The sequence below is a fragment of the Gossypium arboreum genome, chromosome 11, assembly GCF_025698485.1.
Source record: "Gossypium arboreum isolate Shixiya-1 chromosome 11, ASM2569848v2, whole genome shotgun sequence".
NCBI classification, from domain to species: domain Eukaryota; kingdom Viridiplantae; phylum Streptophyta; class Magnoliopsida; order Malvales; family Malvaceae; genus Gossypium; species Gossypium arboreum.
In genome coordinates, this window is record NC_069080.1 from 63945828 (window position 1) to 63960426 (window position 14599).

A 14599-nucleotide genomic window follows, 5' to 3' on the forward strand; every position below is an offset into this window, starting at 1 on the left:
ATACGTGATCCCTGTTCCAACTTTGAAAAATCATTAAAAATTGTACAAAGCAAATTAAGAAATATAGTTTACATGCCTAAATTCCTTATTGAGACTAGTTTTAAATGAAATAGACTTCAGGGTTGTTTGAATTGTGTACTGAGAGAAATTAAATTCGTAGTGAGCAGAGGTCGATCGGTCGAAATTGTGTAATAGGGAAACTTTAACTAACAAACTGTACTAATCGGCTGAACCAAAATTATAGAAAAATTAGCAAAAACTTTATGAGTCTAGATTTAGGAAATTTTACGGATTTGAATTTCGAGTTTTGTAACTCGAGTTATGATTTATTTAGTGAATATGACGCAGTGAGACAAATTAATCAAAGTGGAATGGATAGTGAAGTTCTGATAGATATACTTGAATTGTTGTGTAAACATGTTAGATTCTTTAATTAGCATTTACATACTTACTTACTAAGCTATAAACTTACTTTGTTTCTCTCTTTTGTCTTATAGTGTCCTTCACTTGCTCAGAGTTAAGGATCGTGAAGATCTACCCGCACTATCATACTTTAGGGTATTTGAACTAAACGTTTTGAATTATGGCATGTATAGTAGGCTTAATTATTTTGTTACGTGTCATATTTGTCTAGGTTTAAAATATTAGTTACAATTTTCGACCAGCTACTTTGTACAAGCCATTAAAGTTGGCTAATATTGTTCAAGACATATATTATACGATGCACTAACAAATTGGATGACATATTTATATCTCGGTTATGTTTAATGGTATGTGTTATGTTACGGTAATACCTTGTATCTGTTCCTATGACAGTAGAACGGTAAGGGTGTTACAGTGGTTTCGGGAGCACTAACCCAAGGTCAAAGAAATTATTTTTTGATATTATTTTATGTGTGATGGCATGTTTCTAAAGGTGCATGAAAATTTTGGTGGATTAATTTTAGCATTTGTGACCTTAATTGCGAAAAAGGACTAAATCGTAGAAAGTGCAAAAGTCCTATTTTGATAGCTAAGGGATTTTGACAAACTGTAATTTATACATATTTTTACCCCTTGTTTAACGCATTTTATGGATGATTTCCTATTAGAATTGGTGAATTCGATGCTTCTAATGCTTTAATTTCATATTTTATACTTAAGAGAGCATAGGAGAGCGAAAGGAACGAGAAATGGGCCAAAACCGGAGAAAATGGGCCAAAGTATGAAATCAACATGACCTCCTGACACGGACAGACCACACGGCTGTGTCAATTTGGTAGGCTCGAGCACGGCCTGAAGTAATCGCACAAGGTCGCGTTACACGGGCGTGTCCCTACCGAGCCCATGTTGAGTCCAATTCGGAAAAGGCTAATTTTGAGGGCTTTTAGGCATTCCAAAACCTATAAATACACCCTAGAGGAGGAAGAAAAGGAGTCACAGAATAGGGAGTAAGGAATTACTCCAAGAAAGCCAATTGATCCATCTCAGAAGCCAGATTCACCATCAAGACTAAAGATCTCTCCTCAATTTCCCCTTCAGGAGTATTGGGTTTTCTTTATGTTTTGTATTCATTATTCTTCTGAGATGTTTTCCTTTTTAGTTATGAACTAAATCCCCTAAATACCTAAAGGGAATGAAACCTAAGACAAGTCTTGTTATTATTTTCTGAATTGTATGATAAATATTGAACTTGTTCTTAATTATGTGTTCTTAATTCTTGTTTTGATATCGCAGGATACTAATTCAAGATAAGCTCTTATTCAGAGGAGGAATAGACCCTGCCTAAGAGTACATTTGTCATAATTAAGCGGAGTTGATTGCGTGCCTAGACATAGGGTAACAAGATTTTGCTGGATTAGGGTGAAACCTAATAAGGGGATCCATAGATCAAGTTAATGCAACCCTAGGGTGTTAATTAGAGAAATGTGACAGCCCTAAATTGACCCTAGTCGGAAAGTGGTTTCGGGACCACAAAATCGAGTCACAAAAATAATTAACCGTCATATTTGATGCTTATTATGTGTATATATGCATGTGTGAAAATTTCATGTTTGAATTTAGTCAATTGCATGTGAATTTAGTTAATACGACTTATGTGTGACACTTTTGAAATGTGATAGGTTAATCTATAAGGATCTATTAGTGCATGTTATGAAAATAATGGGTTTGCATGTCAAATTTCCACCTATGACAAGTAGTGGCCGGCCATGATGGGTTATATACATGCAATACGTATTAATTATTAGTTAGTAGCTTTATATTATATAACATAAATAAATAAATAAAAGGAAAAAGTAATTGAAATAAGGAAATGAAGGGTGATGAAAACAAAGCTTGAGTTTCTTTCTTCTTGGCGAATGTAAAGAGGAAGATGGGAGAAAGGCATTCGGTCATCTTAAGTGAGCATTAAGGTAAGAAGTTATGTTAATTCTTGAAATTTTGGTTAATCTTGAATGAGGTATCAAGTTATTTTAGTAACCCATGTTGAATTTTTGATTGTGGAATGAGTAGGCCTTTCGGCTATGGTAATTAATAAGGGTGATGGTTGTTGTTTCATGATAAATTTAGATGAACAATGGTAGATGAGTGTTTGAACTATACAAATGAGCATATGTGAGCATTGGGTGCTAAGGAAAAGAATTGGCTACCTTATTATGTACCAAGACCGAATGTGAATTTGATTATGTTTGAGTAATTTATGTACTTAAAATTGATGTAGTATAAGTTACCATGTTCTTGCGAATATGTAATTGATAAAGGAGGAGTTTGTTACTGAGCGTTAGGCTAAGTCCCTAGTGGATGGATGAATTGATAATAATTGTGTATAAAGATTTGCTTTACTATGTTTTTGTTAACAAGATGAGAAATGAGTTAAGATGGTCTTGTGATATGGTTGCTAAGTGGTATGGAAATGTTTGGTAATGACTAGCCATTAGAATGGACAATCATGGTCCTATTGGTGCTACGTACGTCATGGCTAATCGGGATTTCCCTTGAAAATAATGTATGTCAATTTGCTAGTTGATTCATGGAAAATTATGAAATAGGTAAAATCTACCTTAAAATAGATGCTGACAGCAGCAGTGACGTAAGTTGGAAAAATCACTAAATATAGTAGGAATGTAATTAAATAATTAATAAATTATGTAATCGAACCTTGATGAATCTATTTTCATATGGAAGAAGCGAAATGACCATATGAGCCGTATTTTATGAGATGTTTAAGTTTTCGTGAAACAGGGCCAGAACTGTTACTGGATCCCCTGTTCTGACTTTGGAAATTTACCATAAATTAACCAGAAATAATTAGAAGTCATCCTATATATGCACAGATTCCTTTTTGAGTCTAGTTTCATTAGAGAGAAACGGCATAAGTATTGAAGCCCTTTACAGGGAGATATCTAAGTCGTAATGCATAAAGGTCAGAGTAGTCAAACCCTGAAACAGGGGAGACTTTAACTAATAAACTGTACTAATTGGCCTGGCAAAAAATTCCAGAAAACAATTTCTAGATGGGTATATAAGTCTAGTTTCAGGGAAAATTTACGGAATCAGTTTTCGAGTTTTGGAACTCGAGATATGATTTTTAAGGTGACAGTGACGCAGTTAGCCAGCTTGTCTGGAAATTTTAAAATGAACTGTGAAAATAAATGAATTAAGTTCGTTAACACCTCGTGTTCGACTCCGGCAACGGTCTCGGGTGCGGGGCGTTACAATTCAAATGGTTGTTTAAATAATATTCGGTTTATTAGTATATGTATAATTAGTTAAAGTGTAAACTTTGCATGTGTATTAAAGGTTTTTATGTGATATTCGGCCTTGGGAAATCTAAGCTTAAAAAGGTTTGAATGTTAATTGGGTTGTCTCTCTAATGGCCGAATGTGCTAAAAGCTAATGCATGATTTAGTTTAATCGATGTAATGATACAAATTATGATATTTACTTGTGGTTTTGAAGTATAGAAAATTTGTTAAGTTGATTAAGTGGTTGCCGAATGTGAAATTTAGGTAAGGAAATGTGTACAAATAATATTTGTATGGATAATTGGTTTAAAGGGGTCGGCATTATACATTGTTGATATGGTGCAATTAATGTAAAGCACTTTAGTATAGATGTATATACATATGGTCACTTAGAACGTATTGAGATGGCCGAATAAGGCTAACAATGAGTATGCTTTGATTTTCTATAATACTTAGTAATTTGTTTAAGGTGATTAGAGATGTGTACGATTATTTTATATTGAGCTAAAAGTAGTTATATGGCCTATTAAATTTCTTGTGGTATTCGGCCATAAGCAAGCACAATGGGATTTTAATAAGTTAAATTTGTTTTAGATTAAGCTCAAGAGCTTAAGGAGCCTAATTCGGATAAGGGAAAAGCTAAACTAACCAAATAGCCGATCCGTAGTCGTTCGACGACATTCGAGGTAAGTCTCTAAGTAATTAAACTTATTTTGAGTTTTGATTAATGGATACTATTATAGAAATGGCTAAATTGAAAAATATGACGTGGCCATGATATGTTCTAAGGCCGAATAGAAAATTTTACGTAGTTGAATCAATTTACTAATGTGATTTTGTACCTAAGATGAAATAAAATGACAAGGCGTAATATCTAGCTTAAGATCGAATGGCCAATGTGATGAATGTGAAAGTGTGTATATGTGATAAGGCCGAATGGCCAATGTGATATATGTGTAAGTGAATATGTGATAAGGCCGAATGACCAATTGTGAAAAGTGTGCAATATTAGATATTTAATGAGGCCAAAGTTAGTAAAAATATAAATATATATTAAATGAATTATGCTGAAATTGCATCCGGGTTAGAGACCAGCTGGCTTCATGCTGGGATTGTATCCGGGTTTAAAGTCCCGAGCTTAATCTGGTGAATTAAGTAAGATTATGATCTTGAATGTTCGCAATGAGCTACCATCAAGTAAGTACTATCTGATTAAGATGTTCAAATACATATTACCTCCTCATTTGTAAGTTTACCTCAAAGTGAATCACTAGCATTCAAGAAAAACGTATATGTGATTGATTATTATATTGGGAAAATGAGGATGACCTAATCAGTCTTGGTATGCTTGTATAATGTAGTATATACTAAGCTTTCATGTATGTACTCGTGTACATTCGGCCAACGATTCGGTGAATTATTAGTATTAAAGAACGATACATATGTGGGAATGATTATTATATCTTTGAATAAGGGAATAATCTATTCGGTCAATGGTTGTTAGTATGACAAAGTATTCGATTTAAATTTATCGTATGAGCTTTAAGTAAAGAAAAGTATGTGCTGAGATTTATATATGTAATTGTGCATATTCGGCCAAAAAGGCCTTATAAATTGAGAATAAATTGTATTCGGCTAGATGTACAAATGCAAGGGAAGGATTGTATTTTGTCAACCTACGTTTATGTGATAAGGTTTATGTTTGGTTCTTTGCGTACCCATACTGTAATTCAATACATGCCACGTTGAAATACTCGAAAGTTTTGATGCGTTTATGAAATAAGGAATTAATTTTTTATATATATATATATTCATGTATGTGCATGAAACGAGTACGTTTGAGCAAGTGATTATGATTATTGAAAGAGTATATGTTATGCTAAATGAGTAGTGACTCTATGAATCTATTCGTGATAGATTATGATATTACTATGTGCTTCTAAATATGGAAACTAAACGTGGTAAAAGTATTATGTTTCAGTTTGATTGATTGAATTAGAAGTAGATATGAGGTTTCTAGATGCGAAAGACTATGTGAATCAAATTTGGAAGAAATAGATAAACTATATATGCGTGCATGAGGTTTGAACTATTTGACGGAATGGTGAGATCTCTTGATATTGTTAAACGGGGTTTCTGCAAGGTCTAAGACGATGAGGCTTAGTAATGAAACGACAGTTAAAGATGTTCAATACATTAAGTTGGCCAGGTATGTATCAGGTACTCGTATGTGATTTTCAATTCGGATTAGATCAAAAGTATACAAAGCGATGCATATGGGAATAAGTGTATGAATGCAAATGTGACCACAGTCCATGTGACTATGATACATTTGGCCAATGTATTATGCCATAAGAATGTATTCGATTAAACTATAATAAAGGCATTTAGATTAGAGTGTATTTATGAGCTAAGTGTACCTTGTGAGCATACGAATATTTGACCATTTTGGTCGTTATCATGAAATAGTTTGTGGTAACTAAATGATGTGGTTATTGAAATTATAGTTCGTTATGGAGCTCTAGATTGACTTCATTGATTAGAAAAAAATCGAGCGATAAATGATAATTGAATTTGATTCTGCAAAATTATCGTTTTACTTAAGACTTACTAAGCTTATGTAAGCTTACTCCGTTTGTCTTTTGTCTTTGTTTTATAGATTGTGGACTCTGATTACCAGCTCGGGGATCGTCAACACTTCATCACACTATCTACTATTATGGAAACCTTGTGATTTGGATTTAGCTTATGGCATGTATAGGATATATTATACTAGAATGATATAAGTTATAAGTTTGATCTTTGTTTGTGTTTAGAATTTAATTAAATGAACAATCTTTATTCACGAAAAAGAAAAAAAAAATGTTCAAAATTTTACTGTTTTGATCTGCTTCCAAATTTTCTGGTAACGCCTCATCCTATTCCGGCGACGGTTACGGGATAGGGGTGTTACAAGAAAGGTCTCAATTATTCAATCTAGGGACTAGACATTTTAAGTCTTGAATAGGGATAATAACATAACTTAGGGATCTCTATGGAACAAGTTAAATGAATAAATCTTCCGATTCGGAGCCAGAATAACAAGTACAGTCTAGGTGGATTTTTCCTTAGGTATTGTCTTAATTCAATCGATTTTCCCCCAAAAGCATTTCCTTAATTCCATTTTCTGTGATTTCTTAGTTTAGATAATTAGTTAGTTAAAACAAAAACCTCTTTATTCTTAGGCTAGATAATAAAAAGACAGTCATTACTAGTACTTTTAGTTCCTTTGGGTTCGACAATCCGTTCTTGCTAAAACTATATACTGTTCGATAGGTACACTCGCCTACATCGCGATAGTAGTTAGTTTCAAGAACGATTAATTATAAATATTTAAAACCTATCATGAAATCATGCGATCAAGTTTTTGGCGCCATTGCCGGGGAACTAAAATATTAGGAACACTCAATTTTTATTACTTTAGCCGTTTATTTTTCTTGCAATCTAATTTTACTTTTAATTTTATTCTAATTTACTAATTTTCTTTTTCTTTCTTCTGACAGGTTTTTATAGTTTATGACTAAAAGAAACCCGTCAGGACTACTACTTTTTGACGAAGAAATCTATCGCACAGCCCGCAGAAACCAAAGAGAAATAAGGGGAAGCCTAAGATACACAGAGAACGAACAAGAAAATGATACTCAACCCCCAACCGAAGAGATGGCTGAAAACCAAGACAATCAGCTACCTCCTGCAATTGCGGTTAATCAAAATCCTGCTCCACACACTATGTATGATTATGCTAAACCTTCTTTAACAGGAAATGAATCGAGCATAGTTAGACCTACTGTAGCTGCAAATACTTTTGAACTAAAACTTAACACTATTCAAATGATACAACAATTTGTTTAGTTTGATGGTTTGCAGGATGATGATCTCAATGCTCACTTAGCAAACTTTTTGGAACTATGCGATACATTTAAAATTAATGACGTTTCTGACGATGTCATTCGTCTTCAATTATTCCCTTTCTCATTGAGGAACAAAGCTAAACAGTGGTTGAACTCATTACCACGAGGGTCAATTACTACTTGGGAACAAATGACCGAAAAATTTTTACTAAAATATTTTTTGCCGGCTAAAACGGCTAAATTACGTAATGATATCTTTTCTTTTGTGCAGATGGATTTAGAAACACTCTACGATGCATAGGAGAGATACAAGGACCTTTTTAGAAGGTGCCCTCACCATGGATTACCGCTTTGGCTTCAAGTTGAAACGTTCCATAATGGCCTGAATCCTTCGACTCGGTAAATGGTTGACGCAACTGCTAGCGGAACCATCAATAATAAAACACATGAAGATACTTATGAGTTTTTATAGAGGAGATGTCACTCAATAACTATCAGTGGCAAATCATGAGGACAAAACCAACTAAAATAGCAGACGTTTATAATGTCTATTCGATTACTATGCTGTCAAACCAGGTATAACTTCTAAATAAAAATATTGATGGTTTTCTTAGTTCTTCACAGGTTCACCCAATAATGCAGTCCGAAGCAAGTGGAGGTGGAACAAGCCATTCGGAATACCAACCTTATGGCCACAACATTGATAAGTAGCAATTAAATTACATGGCTAATAATCCTCGACCTCAAAACAATCCATATAGTAACACTTACAATGCAGGTTGGAGGAACCACCCTAATTTCTCGTGGGGCAGTCAAGGAAATCGAAGACCACAACCACCTCCAGGTTACCAACAACCACCCTACCAACAGGAAAAGAAGCCAAACCTTGAAGAGATGTTCTCAAAGTTTATATCGGTGTCAAAAACTCATTTCCAGAACACCGAGACAGCACTTAAAAATCAATAGGCATCGATCCAATGGCTCAAAACTCAGATAGGCCAGCTTTCCAAACTAATCTTCGAACAACCACAAGGATGCTTGCCAAGTAATACTGAACCTAACCCAAGGGAATAGCACAACGCGATTAATGTTCAAGATGAAGAAGGATTCGTTGAGCCTGAGCCAGAACCGAGGCAAGAAACTGTGGTAAGCAAATGTCAAGGTGAGGTAGATCACAATAAAAACAAATCAATGAATGTCGAATATAAACCTCGTGTGCCATACCCCAACACGACAAGGAGAGACATCTCTGATGAACAATCTGGTAAATTCCTTAAACTCTTAAAAAAATTACATATTAACTTACCGTTTATTGAAGCTCTATCACAGATGCCAAACGCAGTGAAATTTTTAAAGGAGCTTTTAGCAAATAAGCAGAAGATGGACAAGGCATCGCATGTGGAGCTAAACACAATTTGCTCAGCTATTCTTCAGAATAAACTACCCAACAAACTTAAAGATCTAAGGAGTTTTACAATTCCTTGCTTAATTGGTAGTTTAGATGTTCATAATGCATTAGCTGATTTGGGGGCTAGTATTAACGTCATGCCTTACAAAATGTTCAAACAATTAGGTCTCGGGAAACCCAAACAGACTAGGAGGAGCATTCAATTAGCAGATACAACTATAAGATTTCCTAAGGGTATTATTGAAGATGTGCTAGTTAAAATCGATAAATTTATATTTCCCGTTGACCTCATTGTTCTAGACATAGAGGAGGATCGCAACACTCTTTTAATTCTAGAAAGGCCCTTTTTAGCAACTCCTAAAACGATTATTGATGTTGGCACAGATGAACTCACACTCCGTGTGGGTGACGAAACAATCACTCTTCAAGCTCGCAATTCTGGCAACACATCGAAAATTGAAGGTGATCGTTTAACTCATTCTACTAAAATTGACAATATGGTACAACCTACTTTGCAGGAAATGAGTTGAAGGAAGCACATGAGTCATTCTCAAGTAATAGTAAAGGACCCATTCATGAAGATCGAAGGCTACAAATCGAGGAGCTAGATGAATGGTGGACGCATAAATCGAAAACACCTGACAAATTGAATCTACGACAGAACAAGCTCAATCCCTTTCCAAATCAACTTAAGGTTGGAGATAGAGTCTTATTAGATGCCACAGATCCCCACATTGTCGCTACCACATCAAATGAAGAAATCCCTCTTACGGTACTCATCATTTTCCCATTTGGTACGGTCGAGGTGAGTCATCCCAAGTTCAGCACTTTTAAGGAAATAACACCCGTTTAAAACCTTATTTTGATGAGATTAATACCAGGAATGAGGAGTATAAACTCTTCAAACCACCATGATCATTCAATAGAGAGGTAAGTCGAGCTTAGATTATAAATAAGCGCTTCTCGAGAGGTAACCCGAGCACTAGCTGTATTAACTTCTTTAAAATTTAGTCTTCAACATCTAACTTACTAACGGAGCACTTGAATATAGGTTTTCCACAGGTACAAGGCCAAGAGCATGGGCGTGCTTAGGGCCGTATGAAATCAGGACAACAATTTTCCCAAACACGGGCTACGATAAAATGGCACGATCGTGCGGCATGGCCGTGGTCGAACCTACCAAAACAACACAGGGGTGAGACACGCCCGTGTGGAAGAATCATAGGTGAACCTATTAAAATAGCACGGGCGTGCGATACGCCCGTATCTAGCACCTGTGGAAGACACAATCAAAATAACATGAGCGTACGTAGAAGTACACGACCATGGGAGAAGCAAACCATGCCAGACACGACCGTGTGACACGATCATGTAGCCACATGGCCTAGACACACAGGCGTGCCAGAAGGCCGTGTGACGATATCTCAATTCACGACAAACACGGACGGGACATGATCCACACGAGCATGTGCGCCGGCCATGCCACTTGAAAATTTCGATTATTTATCTTATTTTATTTTATTTTTCTTTTATTAAGTTTTTAAGATTCATTTTTTTTAAACACGGCTTATCTTTATCACTACTACCAGATTATTCCCTTAACTCTCCTTTTATCATTCAGAATCATGCTTGCCCTCTAGCTTTATTTCCAATACTCGATCTCGCCAATCCAAGAATATCATCCATTCTTAATTCAGGAAGTTTCACTTCTCTCCCTATCTTATTTTTGTATTCTAATATCTAACTTTGTACATTGAGGGCAATGTACATCTTAAGTGTAGGGGTTTTTATTTCATTATCAGAAAAATCCCTGAATGACTACCTTGTACTCTTGAAAAGCTCCCATATCATATTTAGGATAAATTTTGATTGATTTATGATTTTTGTTGATATATCTTGAATTAAAACATAGGCATTAATGCATTTATTGTTTAAACCTCAAGACATTAGAGAATCAAGCATGATAAGTTGATTTGTAAGAATTTAAAATCTTAGGTTGTTTCTCCAAAGTTTAGGTATTAGTTTGAGTTGGAATTCACAAGTTTTAAACATCAAAAAGCCATAATTTTTGTGAGATTTTTGAGCCTTTTGAGCATCTATTAATTCTTTCATGCTCACTTTTATTATTGCTTTGAGTGTGTCAGTATTGAACTGTTATTCTAGAACTTGCTTGATTATGCATGTCGAGACCACACCATTTGATTTGATATGTCAAAATGATTAAGGCACTTAGGATTAACCCACTCATGCCATGAAAAGCCTACCTCTATGATTAACCCCTAGTAAACCCCCTTGAGCCTAACAACCCATTTCTTATATTACCCTTAATATTAACCCTTAACCCATTATTGTTGAAATCCCCTAAATTAATTTGATCCTCATTTTTTGTCGAGATTGGAATTGAAATAGTTGCTTAGCTAAGTTTTATTCTACTTTGTATTTAACTTGTTCTTAAAAATAATGTATACATCTTAATAGTAGTAATCGTCTGAGCTAAAGAAGTCAAATTCCATATTTTGAGAAAAGCTCTATTGTACGCAATTGATGACTAGCTATTTTTCTAGTTAAGTAATTTTTCAACTCATTCTCGATTCTAACCCTTTCTTTCACCTTGTGACCACACCCCCTAACCAAGCCTCATTACAACCCTCTAAAGACCTTTTGATTGATGTATCATCTTAAATTATAGTGGTGGAGATTTGATTTTCATGCAAGCCTATGGTAATGACTTTTCATTATTGACTATTGAGTGCTTCATTTATTATCCTTAAACACATTGAGTGATTTGATTGAATCTTTAGTGAGGATGTGAAACTCTGTGATATTCTGAATCAAAGGTAATTACTTAGATGAGGGAAGACACCTATGTTTGCATGATTAAATACTCAACTTGGAATGTTTGAAACTTTTATGTTCTTTTAGTTGAATTCCCAATGTATGATTACCTATGGATTATTTTGAGATATTATCGATAGAAATTATAAGTTGAAAAGAATTTATTTTGATTATGAGTTGAGAATTTTGCTTGAAGACAAGCAAATGCTTAAGTGTGGGGGTATTTGATAAACCATAATTTATACATATTTTTACCCCATGTTTAACGCATTTTATGGATGATTTCCTATTAGAATTGGTGAATTCGATGCTCCTAATGCTTTAATTTCATATTTTATACTTAGAAGAGCATAGGAGAGTGAAAGGAACGAGAAACAGGCCACAACCGGAGAAAATAGGCCAAAGTACGAAATCAACACAGCCTAGACCTTCTTACACGGGTAGAACACACGGTAGTGTCAATTTGGCAGGCTCGAGCACAGCCTGAAGTAATCACACACGGGCGTGTCCCTGTTGAACCCAAGTTGAGCCCAATTTAGAAAAGGCTAATTTTGAGGGCCTTTAGGCATTCCAAAGCCTCTAAATACACCCTATAGGAGGAAGAAAAGGAGGAACAAAACAGGGAGTAAGGAATTACTCCAAGAAAGCCAATTGACCTATCTCAGAAGCCGGATTCACCAGCAAGACTGAAGATCTCTCCTCAATTTCCCCTTCAGGAGTATTGGGTTTTCTTTATGTTTTGTATTTGTTATTCTTCTGAGATGTTTTTCTTTTTAGTTATGAACTAAATCCCCTAAATACCTAAGGGGAATGAAACCTAAGACGAATCTTGTTATTATTTTCTGAATTGTATGATAAATATTTAACTTATTCTTAATTATGTGTTCTTAATTCTTGGTTAGATATCCCAGGATACTGATTCAAGATAAGCTCTTATTCAGAGGAGGAATAAACCCTGTCTAAGAGTACATTTGTCATAATTAAGCGGAGTTGATTGCGTGCCTAGACATAGGGTGACAAGATTTTGCCGGATTAGGTAATAAGGGGATCCATAGATCGAGTTAATGCAACCCTAGGGTGTTAATTAGAGAACGGTCTCAATTATTCAATCTAGGGACTAGACGTTTTTAATCTTGAATAGGGATAATAACATAACTTAGGGATCTCTACGGAACAAGTTAAATGAATAAATCGTCTGATTCAGAGCCAGAATAACAAGTACAGTCTAGGTGGATTTTTCCTTAGGTATTGTCTTAATTCAATCGATTTTCCCAAAAGAAATTCCTTAATTCCATTCTCTATGAATTCTTAGTTTAGATAATTAGTTAGTTAAAACAAAAACCTCTTTATTCTTAGGCTAGATAATAAAAAGACAGTCATTACTAGTACTTTTAGTTCCCTTGGGTTCGACAATCCGGTCTTGCTAAAACTATACTACTGTTCGATAGGTACACTTGCCTACATCGCGATAATATTAGTTTCAAGAACGATTAATTATAAATATTTAAAACCTATCATGAAATCACACGATCAGAGTTAAATTGCCATGAAACTTAAATTGGTTGTCTTTAAAGGGCAAATAGATTCTTAGACTAGAGCTTGGCCAACCATGTGACAAAGAAAGTCTAATGGTCAAGGTATTAGGTATGTGATGACATAATATGCAATAAAATAATACCTTAAAAGCCTAGTCATCATTTGTTTCCACTATTCTTTCTTCTTGACCAAAAATATCAGCCATTAGAGGGGTTTTTGAAGCTTGAATTTTGAATATTTAGCCATTTAGTCTCTCCATAAGTAAGTGATTTTGATGATTTTTCTTGATGATTTTTGTACTTTTAGAACCTTTGTAACATGAGCTTTCAATTGAGGGGACTATTTTGCAAAATGGTTGAAAGTCTAAGGTTTTACCATGAGTGTGTTCATGTTGTTGTCTGAAATTTTATGTAAGAAAATGAATCATAGTGGTGAAATAAACAACTTTTGTGAAGAGATTTCTTATGGAAACCCTAAAAAGGACCATTTTGCATAAGTTGTAAAATAAGTGATAAATGTGTAAAATAATGGAGATTTTTGGGTTGCTATAAGAGTAAAAAGGGTTCGGCTAGGCTTAGGACATGAAGAAATTTGATAAAAATTGATTTTTGAGCATAGGGGTAAAATGGTCATTTTACCCAATTATGATTTTTCGGGTGTCTAGATTAATAAGCTGATAAAACAAGTGAACCTTGTTATTATAGATCAAGAAATTAAAAATCTGAACCTAAATCGGGGGAAGGCCAAGTGAGTAGATTAGACCGACGAGTAGCCATATTTTGTAAGGGCTAGGTAAGTTGTATGTAAATAATACAACTACTTTGTTATTATATGTGCTAAATTGATATAACAGAAATGCTTGATTGTAGAAATGAGAATGCATGATGATAATTGAGATAGTAGAATTCTCGTTTGAACTATAGGGAATGAATCAGATATTCATGCCATGACGTATGAGTTATTGTGAGCTAGTGTAAGACATGTCTAGGACATGCATCAGCCACATTATGAGAGCCAGTGTAAGACCATGTCTGGGACATGGCATCGGCATTGAGATGAGAGCTAGTGTAAGACATGTCTGGGACATGCATCGGCCTCGTAAAGTAAGCCAGTGTAAGACCATGTCTGGGGCATGGCATCGGTACGTATAGAGGTGTCAGTGTAAGATCATGTCTGAGACATGGCATCGATACGGATATGCGAGA

General features: G+C 34.9%; 1 non-coding gene across 1 annotated transcript; it reads right to left on the minus strand.

Annotated features, from left to right (window-relative positions):
* Nucleotides 1-7854: 7854 nt before the first annotated feature.
* Nucleotides 7855-7960, minus strand: LOC128285056 (small nucleolar RNA R71). Its single transcript, XR_008275471.1, has one exon. It is a non-coding gene; the product is annotated as a small nucleolar RNA R71 (small nucleolar RNA).
* Between the last annotated feature and the right edge of the window lie 6639 nt (nt 7961-14599).